Genomic DNA, 19,946 nt, shown 5'->3' on the forward strand with positions numbered 1-19,946 from the left:
TGGCTACAAAAGGCAAGATTTTTTAAATTTAAAACTCTCTTTTAAAACAATGTATCTGGCTTCAAAAAAGGAAAGTTTTTAAAATTTAAAATCTCTCTTTTAAAATATTGTAGATGGCTAAAAAAGAAAGATTTAAAAAATTAAAACCACACTTTTAAACTCATCTTGGTCGACCCCTTGCTTGGGCACAAAGCAAGGGGTGGTCGGTCCCTTGCTTGGGCACCAAGAAAGGATGTGGCCGGCCATAAGGATGACTTGGGTGGATATGAGACTTTATACATAGAGGCTACAACAGGGACCTAGAGGAGGAATTGGTTTTGGTCTCCTAATGAGTTTGAGCTTCTTGTGTTCGACCCGAACACCCAACTCAAGTTCATCAATAATAACTCATACCATTAAAGAGTTATTATTGAACTACCACACCAATCTCATATTACATTATGGGCTCCTTCTTATCATGAGTGTGTTAATCTCCCTGTGTTTAAGATATCGAATGCCCATTAATTAAATGAGTTACTGACAACTCACTTAATTAACATCTAGCTCTAAGAGTAATACCACTCAACTTCATTGTCATGTCGAAACTAAGTCCACCTGCAGGGTCTACATGACAATCCTTATGAGCTTTTCAAGGGGACATCATTATCCTAATAAATAGGACACAGTTTCCTTCTATAATCAACAACACACCATATAAATAATATTATTTCCCAACTTATCGGGCCTATTGATTTAATGAATAAATCTCACCCTTTAATAAATTAAAGAAATAAATACTAAGTACATGTGCTTGTTATTATATCGGGATTACGAGTATGCACATCCATAATAATAGATGTTCTGTTCTTTTATGCAGTTAGTATAAAAGGAACAACCTCAAATGGTCCTGCTCTATATACATATAGTGTACTAGTATAATTTTATAATCAAGATAAATTAATACCAAATTACACTACAACCATTCCAATGGTTTGCCCCAATCCATCTTGGTTGTGAGCTTCTATTTATAATTTATAAGGAACTGATAACATGATCTTCTGTGTGACACCATATACCATGTTATCTACAATATAAATTAAATGGACAACTGCATTTAACTAAATGCAGACATTTGACCAATGTGATTCTTATTTCAAAATAAATGTTTATACAAAAAGCTAGGCTTTTAGTATACATTCTAACAATCTCCCACTTATACTAAAAGACTATGCTGCCATATATGCTGTCATACATCTGATCTCATCCCCTCAACATGTCCATCAAAAGCTCTCGCTGGAAGTGTCTTAGTGAAAGGATCTGTCAGGTTATCTTCTGATGCAATCTTGGCGACAACAACTTCTCCTCGCTTTACGATGTCTCGTATCAGGTGGTACTTACGCTCAATGTGTTTACTTGCATTATGGGTGATTCCTTCGAGTTTGTTACTGCACCACTATTATCACAATAAATTATGATAATTTTGGGTAAAGCAGGAATCACATCTAAGTTCATCAAGAAGTTTCTAAGTCATACAACTTCTTTGGTTGCCTCAGAGGCTGCCACATACTCAGCTTCCATAGTGGAGTTTGAAACGCATTTCTGCTTAACACTCCTCCATGTTATGGGTTCACCTCCCAAAGTAAACACATACCCTGAGGTCGGCTTTGTTGGTTGCTACTCGAAATATCGTACCGATTCCCCTGTATAAAAATTTTGTACAAGTCCTGAACCTTTTTTAACAACCTATTGTGTTCTTTAGAAATTAAACTTGGAATCGCAAACAGAACTTAACATTATTAATTCCAAATTCAACTTATCTGTTCTTAGTGGGTTGGACTTGGATTGCAAACGATGCTTAACATTATTGATCCAAATCCACCCATGTTACAAATTCAATTAAATATTAATTTCAGAGATTGGCTTCTAGGTTAAACATGGCGAGGCACTAGGCCTTCTTGGGTATGGGAGCATCCACCACTTCCTAGACAAAACCTCTCAACGAAATTTAATATTTAATTTCCTTATAGTAACGCTAGGTTTAACCAAAAAGAACAATCAAATCACAAATTCGAAAAAACAAAAGAAACACAAATTCGAATCATAAATCCGAAACCTAGAATCACTAGCCTCTTGTGTTTGGTATTTCAAGATCTAAACAAAAGGATGAACTAGTTATGATGCGGAAACTAACAACTAGTTATACCTTTTGTAGCTTATAGACCTCACAATCTTCTATTGTATTCCTCTTCTTATCTCGGACGTCGTGTGGGCGATGATCTACCGAGACGAGAATCCACCCAAGCTTCCTTCTTCTCCTTGCAAGTTTCGGCCAATCAACAAACTCCTAGAGATGAAGAACTTCGGCTACCAACCAAGCTCCAAGGGATGCTAAGAAACAAAGTCTCCTATCTCTCCTTCTTCCTCTAACAAGATCCGGCCACCACCAAGCTCCTTGAGATGAGATGTCGCCGGCCACCAAGGAAGAAGAATAGGAGAAGATGAAGGATGAGAGGGCCGACCACACCACCAAGGAATAAAAGAGAGGAATCCTAGATTATATGTTATGAGGTGAGGCACCTCTACCCTCTCTTTTATATTCCTTGGTCTTGGCAAATAAGGAAAATTTTATAAATAAAATTTCCTTATATTCCTTGCTAATGTTTAAGAAGAAAAATTTAATTAAAATTTCCTTATCAAACCTCTAATGGTCGGCCACCTTATTCTAACATATCTTTGGCTCTATACCCCTTGGCCTTAAAAGGTCTCTTGGTCATTTTTCTTTCCAAGCAAGATTCGTAGGTTGGAAAATTTCCACCACTAATGAACTCAAAGGTCCATCGGCTATTAACTTTTGAATCCTACTCAAGTTAATATGACCAAGCCTTAGATGCCAAAGATATATTTAGTTTATTTCCGAATGTTGCTTTCTCTTATTAAAATTAAAAGATATGTTATTAATTTTCATTTGTTATATCGTGGGAGTTATTGGATTTAGAGTATACAAATTGCCAACCAACGCACCAGAACATATAATTACCCTATTTTTCTTGATAACTACTTTGTCATCAAAAGAAACAGAATATCCATCCATAAATAGTTTATAAACTGAAATCAAGTTCTTTCTAAAACATGGTACATAAAGATAATTTCTCAAAATCAATGTTTTATTTATACCAAAAAATAAATAAACATCTCCCACTATAACAGCCGCCACTTTTGTAGCATTGCCCATGTAGACGGTAATCTCCCCTTTATGTAGTCATCGAGTTTCCTGGAACCCCTGCAATGAATTGCAGACATGATCAGTGACTCCCGTATCTACACACCAGGTACCGGTAGATAACACCACTAAATATGTTTCAACCACTAGAGAATAAGATATACCTTTATTGTTCTCCTTTCTGCGAGGACAGTCCACTTTCCAATGTCCAGACTGCTTGCATGTGAAGCACTTGCCCTTCGGCTTCTTCACACCTGCATGCGGCCCAGTCCCTAGAGATTGATTCATTATTTTTGCTGAAGCAACTTGTTTCTTTTTCTTCTTTCAGCCTTTCGGCTTAGAAGCAGAAACATTTTCAGCAATGTGAATTTGAAAACTTTGACGAAATAGCCCTTCTACTGCTTAAAGTTCTATCAAAAGTTCCGCCAATGAATAAACCCTTTTGTTCATGTTGTAGTTCAGGCGGAACTACTCAAAACTTTTAGGCAGTGTTTGGAGAATGATATCGACCTGGGTTTCCCCATCGATTTCTGCTCTAAGGACTTCCATCTCATTCAAAAGAGTCATCATTTTGAGGATATGATCCCTTACGGGTGTCCCCTCAGTCATGGTGGTCGTCATCAAGTTTCTCATAGCCTCCTACCTAGCAGCCCGATTCTAGTGTTCGAAGAGTTCCTTGAGATTGCGCATCATGTCATAAGTGGTAGGCATGGCCTGATGTTGATGTTGCAGCACATTTGACATAAAAGCCAAAATTTAACACCGCGCCATCTCATCTGCCCTGACCCATTTCTTATGATACTCAATCTTCTCTTCACTAGAATCGCTATTAGGCAAGCTTGGACAGATCTCAAAAAGTATGAACTTGTAACCTTCAGCAGTTAAGACAATATCCAAGTTTCGTTTCCAATCAATGTAATTGGGACCAGTTTCTTTCAATATAACAACAAGAGGATTAAAAGCCAATTGAAATCCTAAGAATTACAAAATATTTGGTCAAAACTTTAGAATTTAAAATAATATTGATTCCTCAAACAATATCATTTAAATTCACCAACACCTCAGAACACCGTGAATTTTATATGTCACGATAGTGTGGACGTATACAAATTCAAACATTTATAAGAGGGGGGTTTACCCATAAATTTTATTATCTTGTCAACCTAACTTTATGACAAATTAAATTAATAGTTGATTTTTCTTCATTCACACAAATAATAGCAGTGACTCCGATGAGGAGGATATTATTAAATGCACCTAAGTGTATACCATTACTTGATACTTAGTCCATTAAATAGGATTGCACCCCTTTGGATGGAGAAGATCACACAAACTTAAATAATTTCCTATAATCATCCATAGAGAAAGTTTGATCTAGTGATCCACAAACAAACTCATCCAATATGGAGGAAGGCACTTAAAGCCAACGCGCAAGTTTGTATACACCATTTACAAACCAGTAATGGAGACCGTGGAATTTATTTAAATAATTCCTCTCCCACTTAGTTATTTAAAATCGAGGAATTTTAACATGCACATGCATCACATGTGCATAAGCACACAAACACAACATATAAATGCAATAAATATGAAAATAAATTTCCAACTATTATGATCTCATCCATAGCTGTCCTCCGTGTGCCACCTGAAGGACTGTTGAGGCCGGCTAGAAGGGGGGTTGGATAGTCTGCCAATTCAAAAACAAACCAACCCTTCTCGAACTTTTAAACTAACACTTGCATAAAATAAAAGCAATAAGTAAAATCAGAAAAGCAAAAGGCAAATCGAGATTTACTTGGTTACAACCGGCGAGGTTGTTAATCCAAGAAAGCGTAGCACTAGTGTCTCCTTCAGGCGGAGAAGCCTTTTACAGCAATGAAGCGCACAACAGAAGCTAAACTACAGAAAAGTGTACAAGTATAGAAAAAATGCTTGAGTTCTGAATGAATTGAAAAGTTTCTGGACCAAGGCTATATTTATAGCCTTGGTCGGGGCGCCTGGAAGGGTTCCGGGTGCCCTAGGGGGATAAAACTTTATCCCCTAATGTTCAAATGAGCGAAAGACTCGATCTGGTCAAAGATGGAACTCTGGGCGCCCGGACCCAAAGTCAACTCTGGTTGACTTTTGGTCCGAGCTCTCTACTCCGGTTCAGCTCGCCTTTGGTCCGGGTCTTCCGCTCCGGATCCGCTCACTTGGGTGATCTGTGCCATCCGGAAAAGGGCTCACCCGAACCCAACTTCCGGTCTTCTCGAGCGGGCTTCCCTCTGGCTTCTCGTCCCTCGGAATCGCCGCATGTTTCCTTCTCGCCCGCCGGCGTACTCATCCGCAGTCTTTGTCCCTCTGACGCACCGCGTGCCGTCCTTCTCGCTAGTTGCGTCTCTTGCTCCCCGAGCAATCTTTCGCTCCGGCTTTCATCCCTCGGAACCACCGCACGCTTCCTTCTCGTCCGTCGGTGTACTCTTCCGTAGCACCTCGTCCCTTGGACTGCCGTCCTTCTCGCTAGCTACGTCTTCCGCTAGACTACCTATGCTCCTAAGCTCCTGCACACTTAGACACAAGGTTAGAAAACACACAGAACCTAACTTAACTTGTTGATCACACCAAAACAACCTTGGGGTTCCAACAATCTCCCCCTTTTTGGTGTGAGCAACCCAAGTTAAGCTAGGGTAAAAAATAGACATAAAATAAACTTAACTAAATTTGCAATTTTAATGCAAAAAATAAAAAGTTAAATTTTGGTCTACCTCCCCCTAGACTTATACTTTTCCTTCTCTCCCTTTGATCACAAAAAAATGGGGTTCCAAGAGAAAAAAATCTAAGGGTTAGAGACTTATAAAATTTTGAAAGTATTTATAAGTCAACAAGTTTCGAATATTGTAATCAATCAAAATTAATTAAAAGGAATTTTTAGATTTCTCCAAAAATAGTCTAAAAAATTCTAACTTAAAAAGTTTGAAAAAAAAATTCTAAATAAAAAAAAATGACTTAGGCAGTTTTATAGAAAAATAATTTCTAAGTAAGTAAATTTTCAAAAAATGTTTGAATAACCTTTTTAAAGCACTACTTAATTTTAATCTTAATGCTTTATTAGTAAGTTAATTAAACATTTATTTCAATATTTTGGCTTCCAGGTCGTGGCGAGGCACTAGGCCTTCTTGGTTATTAGAGCAACAACCACTTCCTTGACAAAGCCTCATAAAGAAATTCTTTGTTTAATTCACTTAAAGCGCTAATTTTAATTTTACAATTTAGTTTAGGCATGATTTAGGAACCCAATATAGGTTCCACCCTACTGGATTAATTAAAAAGTTTTTAGGGACATATTTTCTTGAAGTATTCCTAATTTGTCCAGGGTGATATTTAAAGTACCAATTTAAATTATTAAATCTTCTAAAATTGATTTTAGATAGGCATGTATGGTTTTTCAAGTTTTCTACTTGAATTTTTAAATTTTGAATTTCTAACTTCATTTTTTCATTTTCTAGGTTTGATTTGTCTAACATTTCTAACGGGCAAGATTCAGCTAATATTCCTTTTAAATTTTTAATTTCTTTTTCTAACTTGCAGCAGTCTTTAGTTAGTAATTTAACAAATTTAAAAAGTTTATCGGGAGGAAGTGAACGTACCTGACTTACCTTGTCGATATCATTGTCTGTGTCTCCCCCTAAACTGCTGCTTTCTTCCGACGAAGCTCCCCCTTCATCGATGCTTTCGATGCTCATCTCGGAAGAACTTGAATCGCAGTCGTCATCTTGATGACTCGCCATCAGTGCGAGTCCGGAGAATGCTTCGACTTCCGATTCGGACGACGTATCGTCCCATGTCGCTTTTAGGGTTTTGCGCTTTTGAACAGGCTTTTTACCTTTATCTTTATCCTTGTTCTTTAGCTTGGGGCAGTTGCCCTTGACGTGCCCTTCTTCATCGTAATGGTAGCAACGGATCGTTCTTTTCTTTCTACCCTGTGGATGGTTAGTTTTTCTAGAATTGTATAACTTCTTAAATCATCTTACCATCATTACTGATCCGGCGGTAAGAATGGGGGGGCCCACCCTCTGAAGGGTCCGAGCGGAGCTAGAGATAACCCATCCATGGGCTTGGGTTTCCGACGCTAAGGCAGGAGGATCGAAGGGCCGAGCGGGTTGCCCGTATCCCGCTCGGCTAGGATCGAAGGGCCGAGCGGGTCGCCCGTTCGGCCAAGATAAGGGCGAGGGTACAAAGGTAGCCGAGCGGCCTATTCGCTTGTCTCGGGATCTGGGATGTCAGAGAAGGCATGTCTGATGGTTGGGCCGTACACAAGATTGCACGATGGAAGATCTCGCCGTCACATCATGGAAAGGTTGATACAGTAGCAGTATGGCCTCATGGACGTCTTCCTGACAGATCCATGTCTGGGCATGACCCTTCTGACAGACCCATACCTGGGCATGGTCAAAAGGAGGTGGTTGCTTTGATTGGCGCGCCCAGGCTTCTTTGAGAGGTCTATATAAGGTCTCCATTTCTTCACCGGAGGTACACGAGTCTTCTACTTAAAAGCCACTTCTTTGCTATTTCCTCGCCTGACTTGAGCGTCGGAGGGCCGTCGCCGGGACACCCCTCCCGGCTCGGTTTTGTTGCAGGTTCGCCGGAGCACTCGAGGATCCAGCAGGGAGCGCCACGTCCCCAGCGTTCGTTGACCCCTGGTTCGGACAGGATCAATTTGGCGCCATCTGTGGGAACGCACCTGCATCCGAACAGAGACAATGGACGAGGCTGGAAGAATACACAATGTGGCACTCTCACAAGAAGAGTTGGACGCTCTGGTCGAGATGAGGGCCGCCAAACTCGTGGAGCAGAAATAGAAAGAGGCAGCCGAGCGGCCGGAGCAACAAGCAACATCTGCGTCGGGTGGCCGAGCGGACGCACCTCAAGCCACCGTCGCATTCCACCGGGTCTTATTTCGCACTCCTGAACCGCACCATCTCGGAGAGATAGAGGATCTTCTTCCGACGAAATGCCTAGGCGAGACGCCAGAAAGGGGAAAGCTCCCCGAGCGGACCCATCTCCCGAGCGGTTCAATCGCCAATTCTCAGAGGCTATTCTACGAGACCCTTTGCCCAAGCATTACGTGCCTCCGACGATCGGCGAGTACAATGGAACAACAGACCCGGATGACCATCTAGGTAAGTTTGATAACACGGCTACGCTCCATCAATATACAGATGGAGTAAAGTGTCGCGTCTTCCTTACAACTCTCTCGGGATCGGCTCAACGGTGGTTTCGGAGGTTGCCGGACGGATCCATCACTAGCTTCAAGGACTTCTGAACGGCCTTCCTCCACCACTTCGCCAGTAGTCGGCGTTATCAGAAGACAAGTGTCAGCTTGTTTGTCATCAAGCAAGAGTCGAGAGAATCGCTTCGAGCTTATATCCAGCGATTCAACCAAGTGGCGATGGATATCCCAACGGCCACATCGGAGACGATGATGAATGCCTTCACGCAAGGCCTTGTGGACGGGGACTTCTTCCGGTCGCTCATCCGAAAGCCGCCCCAAGATTATGATCATATGCTGCACCGAGCCAATGAATACATAAACGTAGAAGAAGCACAAGCCGCCCGGAAAAAGGAAACTCCTACCGAGCGGGCACCTATTCATGCCGAGCGGAAACAGCACGCCGCTCAGCAGCCCCCTAGAGGACCAAGAGTCGAAGCAATAAGATCCCCCCACGCCAGGTCGCACGTACAAGAAGTGGCTGCCGCTCGGCCCAAGCCAAAGAAGAGGTGGGTGATCGACGTCACCGCGTGCGACCGCGGTGACGTCGTCCGCCCGGCATCTATCTGACTGATCGACGTCATCGCAGTCGCACGCGCGGCTTCGTCCGCCCGGCATCTATCTGACTGATCGACATCATCGCGGTCGCACGCGCGGCATCGTCCGCCCGGCATCTATCTGACTGATCGACGTCACCCGTGCCTCCCAGCGTTCGATGATGGCGGACAGCCCCGCCTCACGCCAGATCGCGACCCAGCGGGTCATCGCATCGGCGAGCAGCGCCTGCATCGTCGCGGGCGCGACATCGACGCCATGATCGCGGAGCGCGGTCGTGGCGCGGTCGGGTAGCTGCGGGGCCGACGCCAGATTGATCCCCATGCCGATGACGACCGCATCGCCGCCCGGCATCTATCTGACCGATCGACGTCACCACGCATGGCATCATCCATCCGGCATCTATACATCCGATCGGCAGCACTACGATCGTTCGCACGACAGCATTCGTCCGACATCTATCCATCCGATCGACATCATTCCGATCACTCGTTCAGCATTGCCAACTCCTCACTACTCGACTGCCGGACCAGCATTTTATGTTCGCTCGTTGACCATTCTCGATGCTGCTCATTCAGCACGTCAGGCCAGCATTTCATGATCGACTGATCGTCATTTTCTCTGTCGCCCGTTCGGCGTTGTCCGCTCGCCGTCTACTCACTCGATCGACATCTTTCCGATCATCCGTTCGGCCACACCGCTTGATCTAGGTCGCATGCCCGGCCTCGTGCCGGTCTACTCAGCGTCCCACGTGTCGCTCGGTCGGCTGTCAGTTTACATATCGAGCACTCAGCGTGTTGTCGTTCGCTCATCATCTTCCGCTCAGCGTCTATCCACCCGATCGGCATCACTTCGATCGTCCGGTCGGTATCTTCGTGGCTGCGTACTAGGCATTGGTCCGGTTACAGATTTGATCCGCTCGGCACGAGTACTATCTCATGCGACACCATTATTATAGCGACCGATCGCTGGAGACAGTATACTTTGGGTTCAGCGATTTGACTTTGATATCATGAGCGGTTCAGCCGTGGGCGATAGACTTGTCCAGTCAGTCGGACTCACGCCTCCTTCGACTAGACTTGAAGGGGAGGCTTGTGTTCTGGATATGAATGTGGCATGGGAGGAATTAAGGGAAGGCAAGTGATCCAGCGGTAAGAATGGGGGGGCCCACCCTCTGAAGGGTCCGAGCGGAGCTAGAGATAACCCATCCATGGGCTTGGGTTTCCGACGCTAAGGCAGGAGGATCGAAGGGCCGAGTGGGTTGCCCGTATCCCGCTCGGCTAGGATCGAAGGGCCGAGCGGGTCGCCCGTTCGGCCAAGATAAGGGCGAGGGTACAAAGGTAGTCGAGCGGCCTATTCGCTTGTCTCGGGATCTGAGATGTCAGAGAAGGCATGTCTGATGGTTGGGCCATACACAAGATTGCACGATGGAAGATCTCGCCGTCACATCATGGAAAGGTTGATACAGTAGCAGTATGGCCTCATGGACGTCTTCCTGACAGATCCATGTCTGGGCATGGCCCTTCTGACAGACCCATACCTGGGCATGGTCAAAAGGAGGTGGTTGCTTTGATTGGCGCGCCCAGGCTTCTTTGAGAGGTCTATATAAGGTCTCCATTTCTTCACCGGAGGTACACGAGTCTTCTACTTAAAAGCCACTTCTTTGCTATTTCCTCGCCTGACTTGAGCGTCGGAGGGCCGTCGCCGGGACACCCCTCCCGGCTCGGTTTTGTTGCAGGTTCGCCGGAGCACTCGAGGATCCAGCAGGGAGCACCACGTCCCCAGCGTTCGTTGACCCCTGGTTCAGACAGGATCAATTACCATTTCCTCGTCGTCGAGAGAAGATTCTGACTCAAGTTCGTCTTTTGATGCTTTGAGGGCGACGTTGTTCTTGGGCTCCTTCGAACCTGCGTATCTTGATTCGTGCACTTCAAATGTTGAGAAAAATTCTTTTAAAGCAATTTTTTCTAGGTCTTTTGAAATATAAAAGGCATCTACTAGTGATGCCCATTTTGGATTTCTCAAAAAGGAATTTAAAGCGTACCTTAGCGAATCTCGGTTACTTACCTCTTCTCCGAGATTCGAAAGTCCGGTGATGAGCTCCTGTATCCTCGAGTGTAGATGTGCAATTGTTTCACCTTCTTCAAGATGGAGGTTGGTGAGTTGGTTGCGAAGTAACTCCCATCTCGCAAGCTTGGCTTCGGATGTTCCTTCGTGTAGTTCAAGGAACTTCTCCCAAAGCTCCTTTGCCGAGTTGTAGGTGCAGACACGGTTGACTTCTTATGGCGGAAGTACGCTTAGCAGATGGAATTCTGCTTTCTTGTTTGCCACGTAGTCGGCCTGCTCTTTCTTCGTCCATTGATATTTTACTTTGCCTTCAGGAGCTTCAAAACCGAGTTCCATTGTGAATAATAAATCGAAATCAGTACCGAAAAATACCTCCATACGCTTCTTCCAGCTTGCGAAGTCCCCCTCGAATTTTGGCGGGTAGATGTTGGATCCGGCCATCTCGTTGCTTCGTTCGGCGGTTAGTCCTCCTGAAGCGTCTCGGCTCTGATACCACTTGAAGGACTGTTGAGGTTGGCTAGAAGGGGGGTTGGATAGCCTGCCAATTCAAAAACAAACCAACCCTTCTCGAACTCTTAAACTAACACTTGCATAAAATAAAAGCAATAAGTAAAATCAGAAAAGCAAAAGGCAAACCGAAATTTACTTGGTTACAACCGGGGAGGTTGTTAATCCAAGAAAGCGTAGCACTAGTGTCTCCTTCAGGCGGAGAAGCCTTTTACAGCAATGAAGCGCATAACAGAAGCTAAACTACAGAAAAGTGTACAAGTGTAGAAAGAATGCTTGAGTTTTGAATGAATTGAAAAGCTTCTGGACCAATGCTATATTTATAGCCTTGGTCAGGGCGCCTGGAAGGGTTCCGGGCACCCTGGGGGGGGGGGATAAAACTTTATCCCCCAACGTTCAAATGAACGAAAGACTCGATCTGGTCAAAGATGGAACTCCGGGCGCCCGGAGGTCCGGGCGCCTGGACCCAAAGTCAACTCTGGTTGACTTTTGGTCCGGGCTCTCTGCTCCAGTTCAGCTCGCCTTTGGTCCGGGTCTTCCGCTCCGGATCCGCTCGCTTGGGTAATCTCTGCCATCCGGAAAAGGACTCACCCGAACCCAACTTCCGGTCTTCTCGAGCGGGCTTCCCTCCAGCTTCTTGTCCCTCGAAATCACCGCGTGTTTCCTTCTCGTCCGCCGGCGTACTCATCAGCAGTCTTTGTCCCTCGGACGCACCGCGTGCCGTCCTTCTCGCTAGCTGCATCTCTTGCTCCCCGAGCAATCTTCCGCTCCGACTTTCGTCCCTCGGAACCACCGCACGCTTCCTTCTCGTCCGCCGGTGTACTCTTCCACAGCACCTCGTCCCTCGGACTGCTGTTCTTCTCGCTAGCTGCGTCTTCCGCTAGACTACCTGTGCTCCTAAGCTCCTGCACACTTAGACACAAGGTTAGAAAACACACAAGACCTAACTTAACTTGTTAATCACACCAAAACAACCTTGGGGTTCCAACACCACCAACCCTAACCGCCACCAACGGGTCATGTCGTCGCGTCTTTCTTGCTTCCTTTTCCGCTGCACCTCTGGTCCTCAAATAGCACCACGCCTCGCAAGGATACGATCCGCGACAAAAATAAAATTTTACATTTAGCGATCCTGTATTCCACAAGGGAATGTACATGTAATCTAGATTGAACAGAATGTAAAATCCTAAAACTAATACAGCTCCTGTTGTATTATTAGAACCTGCAACAATGAAGATAATTTATTAATTTCATTTACTCAATAAATAATAAACTACTATAATTTAACAAATTAAAACTTTGATTATACCAGCTATAAATCTCAAATCAAATTCATATGTGTCATTAAGATTGATATGATTATTATCTTTAATTGATCTAATAATTAACACATTATCATATACAAAATATAATAAAATAAATTTATTTGTAAGAAAAATATAATAAAAATGTAAAATTGAATCGATACATACTCTTGCTATAAATTGAGGCAGTTATACTTGTCATGTGACACTCCTCGATGTCCGCATCTACGACAAAGCCTGGAATTTAAGATTGATTTCTCCTTTGATAATTTTAATGTCTTTCCATATCGCTTAGTTTTTACTACAGAATGATTAATAATACTAAGATTCTCGTATGTTGTACTAATGGGCATCTCTTGAATTTTATTGTAGATATAATCAAATTATTCATCCAAGAAAGTCGTCCTCTCATTACTCAAAGATGCATCATCAACTAATACTGAAATTTTATAGGATAACCTCGAGTGCATCGATATCAAATATCTTTCTAAATCTGGATCATCAATAATATTTTGCTCCCCTAAAACATATATTACTCCAACTTTTGTATCTCGTGTCCATCATTTGAGTATATACGTATTAGCTAAGAGAAATATTTGGTTGATACGAAAAAAGCTAACATATGTCTGCATGGAATGCCCTCAAACTCAAATTTCATGCAATTATACAATATATAGACCCTTTGTTTGTCATGCGTGAACACTCTTGATTTTGAGAAAAAATAACTTTAAAATTTTATTACATGGTAAACTGCTGAGGCAACTCTTGTAAATGTTTGTTGCACATGATAACTATGACTCTCGGTCATTTCACTTTGAAACTTCAGCCATTTCTTTTTTATGTCCAACTTAACCATTTACGTTTCCATTGGCCAGGTTGTCTTAACCTTAGGATGCTCATTCATATCATTATGGTCCGCAACTATCCCATTGTGTATTTGGTGTCTTAGTGCTCTATTAAAATAGGTGATAAACTCCATTAATGAGTTCTTATTTGAGATATATTTTTTGTAAAATACATGTGAGCCTTTAAATCTTTAACTACTTGACATTCCTGTAAAAAATACATGACTAAAATATGTTGGCACCTATCTATGTCGCAATTCATACATCAAGGATAATCAATTAATTTTCTCTAAGTTAGCATACTTAATAGTCTCTTCCCATGACTTCTCAAAATTATCAGGTGTTGTAGAATTTGCAATGACATTCTTTATGCTGTGATAGTGGTTTCGAAAAGACGTCCTCTCATTGACTTCTATCATTGTATGTTGTACTAATGGACATCTCTTGAATTTTATTGTAGATACAATCAAATTATTCATCCAAGAAAGTCGTCTTCTCATTACTCAAAGATGCATTATCAACTAATACTGAAACTTTATAGGATCCTGGGATTTGTTCAATATGTGTCACAAACAATATCGATGTACTATTTGAGGAAAAACCTATGCAATAGCTTTTGTCATAACAGGATCTTGGTCAGTGATGATAATGTTTGGTTGACCTCTAGGCATGACTTCTAAGAACTTTGTAAGCAACTAAATAAAAGACTCAGTTTTCTTGTCACTAAGAAACTCGCAACCAAAAAGAATTGTCTGATGTTGATTATTAACTCCTACAAATAGTGCCAAAATCAAGCCATATTTGTTGGTGTTATATGTTGTATTAAATACAACTACATCACCAAATACACTGTATGCCCTTCTTGATATATAATCAACCCAAAAGAATCTATTAAATCTATTATCTGAATCAGTCTCGAAATAAAAGAAAAAAGCTAAATTCTTTTCTTACTCAGATGTAAAAAACTCTATCAATGTTTCAACATTAATACCCTTTTGTTCATTCCTTGGATTTTTTTCAAAGTTTCTAATATCTTTTTCTATGCAACCTACCCGCTTAGGGCCTCCGTACTCTATCTCCAATAAACACATTTGTTGACAAGTTAGTACATTGACCTCTGAAAACTGTTTTGTCAATGCTTTCTTAGCTACATAAACACTATGATGTGAGTGTAACAAATACACCTTTGATGAATTCGAGAGCGAATGATTATGAGTTTCTTTGAAGTTATAGACAACCCAATTAAGTCCCATCTGTTTTTTGATAAATGCAATATTTAACTTACAAACCGTTCTAACTACGCCACATGTTCTTCCCTTTTTAGTTGATCAAGGTTTGGATGTTTATTATTCCGCATGAGATCTGTATGCCCTTCCTTTAAAGCATACAATTTGTTTCCACATCACTTCTTTTGTCATCTTGTTTTTCCTGCTCGTGCTATTTTTTGAATTAAATCTGGCTTCTCGTGCATATTGGTTATAGAATGAATATGCATATTCTAGTGATGGGAATTCCATTCCAATTTTTAGCTTTTGATTATCTACAACTTGGGGAATGAATTTCTAATCAACTCCATTTTCTTCCTAATCATCAACTCCATTTTCTTCCATTTCTAGGCATCCTTGCATTATATTTGATAATAGATAAATAAATAAATAAACAACAACTGTTCCAATTAATTTGACAGAGATACTAAACTTGATAACTGTCAATCAACATATTGTCAGTAGAAATGAAGTCCAAGTTGATAATTGTGATGAAAATTAAAATAATTTTTTTCCATATTAATTAACCTAGTAGTTAATAAGTAAACAAGAAAATAATCTAGTAGTTATTTTTTTCATATTAATTAACGATGATGGAAAACTATACAGTTGTTAATAAGTAAATAAGAAAAATGCATATAGAATATCAACATATCGATTGGAATCCTAAGCTAATCAAGTTGAGTTAAACAACCAAGAACAGAGGCTTTGAAATCCACATCTCTTTATCGGCGGAAACAGACACGGTGTTTGCAGAATCAATTGCAATATCAATTCATCATCGCACGGTGAAATCTTTATTTGGAGTGCGACAAAGCGTTGCGGAACAGAGGATAACAATGAATGCGAGAGAGAATTGATGTACGCAGAATCAGAGGGATAATCTCCCTAAACCCTTGAACACCCACTAGTCTTTGAAACCCAAATCAAGGGAAACAAGCTTAATAGATAACGCAGAATCAGAGCAAAAAAAAATACATCATTGCGAGAGAGTTCTGTTGGGGATCGGACGGCCGGCTTGAAGGGGGGTTGGATAGACAGCGCCCCCAAATAGATCGCTTTCTACGTATTTATTGTAGGTCCCTTTGGAGGCCTGCAAGAGGGGAGGGGTGAATTTCCCTACAAAATAAAACCAAAAACCCTTCTCGGATATTCAACTAACTTAAAAGAACTTGTAATTAAAAAGGCAGAGACTAATTAAAACAGAAAGTAGACACAGAGAAATTACTTGGTTTGCAATCAGAGGATTGCTAATCCAAGGCAAAGAAGGCGCACTAATTGATTCTCCTCTGGGCGGAGTAGCCTCTTACAGCGTTGAAAGCACAGAAAGAAATAACATAAATGAAAGCACTGGATTACAAGTAGTTGCTTTTAATGTACGGATCAGTACTTTATTTATAGTACTGGTCCGGGCGCCTGAAAGTGGTTCCGGGCGCCCCCGGGGGGATAAACTTTATCCCCCAAGACAGCTCCGGGCGCCCGGAATCGTTCCAGGCGCCCCGGAGCAAAAAGTCAACTACGGTTGACTTTTTGTCCGGGATCACTTCTCCGTTAAGTCCCAGTCTCGGTCCGGGTCTGTTCGCTCCGGCTCCGCTAGCTTGGGTGATCTAGGCCTTCCGGAATAGGGCTCACCCGAACCCATGTTCCAGCCTTCTCCTCGAGCAGCCTTCCTTCCCGGTTTCTCGTCCCTCGAGCGCCGCGTACTCTTCCGCGGACACCTCGTCCCTCAGACGCACCGAGCCCGTCGGCTCTCTCCCGTGCCGTCCTTCTCGCTAGCCGCGTCTTCCGCTCGACTTCTTGTGTTCCTAAGCTCCTGCATACTTAGACACAAGGGTTAAACAAACGCAGGACCTAACTTAGCTTGTTTGATCACATCAAAACACCTTGGGGTTCCAACAATCTCCCCCTTTTTGATGTGAGCAACCCAAGTTAAGTTAGGGTAACCATATGCAATAAAAACAATTTATATTAAAATAAGTCCAAATATTTTTCAATTGAAAAATTATAGTACCTCCCCCTAGACTTAACATACTTCTCCCCCTTTGATCACATAAAAATTGAGGTTATAAACAAGTCTAAGGTAAATTCAAACAAGAATTTTTAAGTGTAAAATATTTAATAATGTCTAAGTAAATTCAAACAAAAATATTTGTCAGATAAGAACAGTTATAAGTGTTAAAAAAAATTTAAGTTGAAAACTTATCTCAGCATTCCCAAAATTTTTTTTCTAATTTTTAAAAAAATTCCAAGTGAATATTCATAAGAAACAATTCTAAGTCAAATTTTTTTTTTTTAAATGATAAGGCAATTTTAAAAAAAAATCTAAGTTAACCTTAAAAAAAAATTCTAAGTCAATTTTCATGAAAATTTCTAAGATAATAAAAAATTTCTAAGTTAAGTTAGAAAGTTTTTAAATATTTTCTAACACAAATTGAATAACTTTTTTAAAGCATTAAGTAATTTAAATTAATGCTTTTTCAGTTAGTCAATTAAACTTTTCATTTCGATAGTTGGCTTCCAGGTCGTGGCGAGGCACTAGGCCTTCTTGGTTATTGGAGCAACAACCACTTCCTTAGACAAAGCCTCATAAAGAAATTAGTTGTTTGATTTCTTTGCTGAAAATGCTAAGTCTGACTTTAATTTTAAGTTAAACAGGTTTTTGGAATCCAGTAAAGGTTCCTACCTACAGGATTAACCAAGTATTTCCTAGGTATATAGATTTTTGATATATTTCTAATTTGACTTTGATGAAATCTATAATACCAATTTAAATTTCTAAAAGTAGGAATATTTGAACCATTAGATTTTTTCAATCTTTCTATTTCTTCTTTTAGTTTTTCATTTTCAATTTTCAATTTTTCAAAATCCTCTATAAGACATGATTTTGCCAAAATTCTCTTTGTTTCTAAAATTTCATTTTCTAATTTGGCATTTTTATTTTCTAATTTATACATGGATTTAGTCATAGCTTTGATACCAGAGTAAAGCTGATCAGGGGGTAAGAGGCATACCTCACTTACCATGTCGGACTTGAAGCCTGAATCTCCCCCTGCTTCACTGCTTTCATCCGAGGTCGCTCCCCCTTCATCGATGCTAGGTTTTGATATACTTTGTCTATCGTAGCTTGCCATTAGTGCTATCCTGGCATATTCTTGAGCTTCTAATTCGGATGAAGAAGTGTCGTCCCAAGTTGCTTTTAGGTTGTGTTTCTTGGGAGACTTCCTTTTGGCCTTTTTGAGTTCTGGGCAATCTTCTCTTAGGTGTCCCTCCTTCTGACACTGGTAGCACCGCACCTTTCTTCCACCTTTTTGATTCCTTTTATTCTGCATTTTAAATTTATTAGATCTAAAAAACTTTTTAAAATTTCTTACCATGTATGCTTCTTGATCGTCTTCGGAGTCTGACTCGAGTTCATCCTTCTGGGTTGCGTTCAGCGCCATAGTCTGGGTTGTATCCTTTGTCGTTCCTGCATACCTGGTTTCATGCAATTCAAGAGTAGAAAACAACTCTTCTAAAGTGCTTACCTCTAGGTCTTTTGAGATGTAGTAGGCGTCGACGATTGATGCCCATTCCGGAGTTCTTGGAAACGCGTTGAGCGCGTAGCGTATAGTGTCCCGGTTTGTTATCGACAGTAACTAGTTCTTTTACCTTTGCGTGTAAACCGCCTACTTTCTCACCTTTCTCCAGACGGATGTTCATCAGTTTGTTGCGGAGGATGCCCCTTCTAGCGAGCTTTGCTTCGGACGTGCCTTCGTGGAGTTCCAAGAACTTCTCCCAAAGTTCTTTAGCGGATGAATAGTTTCCGATGCTGTTGAGGCGGTAACAATCTCAGCAGGTGATGTTCTGCTACCGACTCATTCTGCTCCTTCTTTGTCCAATCGCTCTCTTCTTTTCTTTTCCATCCTTATCTATTGGAGCTACAAAACCATATTTCATGATAAACCGAATTTCAAAATCTGTTTTAGGAATACCTCCATACGACGCTTCAAGTGTCCCCTCGAATTTTGGTGGAACGATGCTTGGTCAGCCATCTTGTTGCTTCAATCGGTTAGTCCTCTGCGGCTCGATACCACTTAGGTCCCTTTGAGGCCAGGGGAGGGGTGAATGCCCTACAAAATAAAACCAAAACCCTTCTCGGATATTCAACTAACTTAAAAGAACTTGTAATTAAAAAAGGCAAAGACTAATTAAAAGTAGACACAGAGAAATTACTTGGTTTGCAATCGAGGATTGCTAATCCAAGGCAAAGAATGTGATGATTCTCCTCCGGGCGGAGTAGCCTCTTACGAAAGCACGTAAAGAAATAACACAAATGAAAGCCTCTGGATTACAAGTAGTTTCTTTTAATGTACGGATCAAGACTTTATTTATAACTTGGTTCGGTGCGAAAGTGGTTCCGGCGCTCGGGATAAACTTTATCCCCAACGGCCGACATGAAATTGCGATTGGTCAAAATCATGGCGCCGGAAGAGGCGCCGAGCAAAAAGTCAACTACGGTTGACTTTTTGTCCGTGATCTCTTGTTCGCTCCTCCTCCGCTAGCTTGGGTGATCTCGGCCTTCCGAATAGGGCTCACCCGAACCCATGTTCCACCTTCTCCTCGACCTTCCTTCCGGTTTCTCCCTCGAGCGCGCTCTTCTCATTCACGGTGTACTCTTCGGACACCTCGTCCCTCAGACGCACCCTGCCCGTGCCGTCCTTCTCGCTAACCGCGTCTTCCGCTCGACTTCCTGTGTTCCTAAGCTCCTGCACACTTAGACACAAGGGTTAAACAAACGCAGGACCTAACTTAGCTTGTTTGATCACATCAAAACACCTTGGGGTTCCAACATTTGTTAGTTACGCAGCGGAATACAAATAATACAAACACAAATACGAAAGCTAAATACAAATACAAAGAACAAGAAAGAGCAAGCAAACCAACACACGCCGATTTACGTGGTTCGGAGATAAAGCT

Source organism: Zingiber officinale, chromosome 1A, assembly GCF_018446385.1.
Source record: "Zingiber officinale cultivar Zhangliang chromosome 1A, Zo_v1.1, whole genome shotgun sequence".
Classification (NCBI taxonomy): domain Eukaryota; kingdom Viridiplantae; phylum Streptophyta; class Magnoliopsida; order Zingiberales; family Zingiberaceae; genus Zingiber; species Zingiber officinale.